This window comes from Apis dorsata, unplaced genomic scaffold (genome assembly GCF_000469605.1).
Source record: "Apis dorsata unplaced genomic scaffold, Apis dorsata 1.3 scaffold_77, whole genome shotgun sequence".
Classification (NCBI taxonomy): domain Eukaryota; kingdom Metazoa; phylum Arthropoda; class Insecta; order Hymenoptera; family Apidae; genus Apis; species Apis dorsata.
The window spans coordinates 927,857-929,220 of record NW_006263375.1 but is presented as its reverse complement, the minus strand read 5'-3'; the positions used below and the strand labels follow the sequence as shown (position 1 = coordinate 929,220).

Below are 1,364 nucleotides of genomic sequence, written 5' to 3'. Positions count from 1 at the left end.
ATGAAACAATAATAAATAAACGGTCAATTATTAAAGAATTTCTAAAAGAATATAAATATAAAGTTTTTATTAAAGTTTAATTATAAAAAATAAAGTAAAAAAAAATAAGAATATAATAATTATTAAGCAAATGAATATGAATCATATTATATGAATTAAAATTAAATTAAAATTATATTGTTCTATTTCTTAATATTGAAAATTATATATACATACAATGTCACAAACGCATAAAAATTTTATCTAATAATAGCTTTTTTTTACAAATATCAAAAACTAAAGCGAGCAGTATTTTTTATATATATAGAGAAAAGTTGCTGAAATGGCATTTTTTTATATAATTTTTCTCTTGCTAAATAATTCATATTTAATATTTCTATTACATAAAAGAAATGTCATACATAGTTATTAATAATTAGCAATATTTATGAGTAATTTGTTAATAAATCATAATTACATGTGTCAGGATCGAAGTTCAAATAAAAGTTGTAATAAAACTTATAATTATGCAATAAATAAAAAAGGAAGAAAAAAAAGAATCATATCTAATTACCAATTTTTCCGCGCGAATCCTGAAATTAAACATTACAATAAATAATTTTTTTGGAATTTTTGAAATGAGAAAAATTTTTTAAGTGAGTATTAGAAATTCTTTTCCTATTCTTGACTTTTTTGATTTTTCTAAAATAAAGAAATACATTATACTAATTCTAATATTATAAATTAATAATACTGGATAAGATCTAATTCTAAGTTTTAAATGGATGTTTTCATTAAAAAATATAATTTCTATCTAGATTTGTATAACATATATTAAATAGAAAATTATAAAATAAGAACACTTTTCACACAGGGGGCGTAGCTCAGATGGTAGAGCGCTCGCTTAGCATGCGAGAGGTACCGGGATCGATACCCGGCGCCTCCAGTTGTGTGATAATATATTTTTTGATATATATTAATATTAATTAAATTTTTCATTTTATTTTATCTATTAAGGATATTATATATTTTATTTTCCAAAACTTGTAAGATTGAAAACTAATCTTCATCTGTAATTAAATCTGTAAACTAAAATTATTGATTTATAATTGAATCTCTTTCTTATATCTTTTTTAATCGTAGAGTCTACATTTTTTAAACATCTAAAAAATATTTAACATTTTCGCATTAAATTTATTAATAGTTTAAATATATTTAAATTATTAAATCTAATATGTATTGAAGAAATAAAAAAATAATTTTCATATAAAGATTATTTGATAATTTTTAAAAAAATATTCTATAATTTCTTGGTCAAAATAACTTAATGTATTGAAAATATTTTTTAGAAAAGTCTACGATATTAAAGAAACTTCGAACACGAA

General features: G+C 19.4%; 1 non-coding gene across 1 annotated transcript; it reads left to right on the top strand.

Annotated features, from left to right (window-relative positions):
* Window positions 1-852: 852 nt before the first annotated feature.
* On the top strand, window positions 853-925 carry Trnaa-agc. The gene has a single exon. It is a non-coding gene; the product is annotated as a tRNA-Ala (tRNA).
* The last annotated feature ends 439 nt before the right edge of the window (window positions 926-1,364 follow it).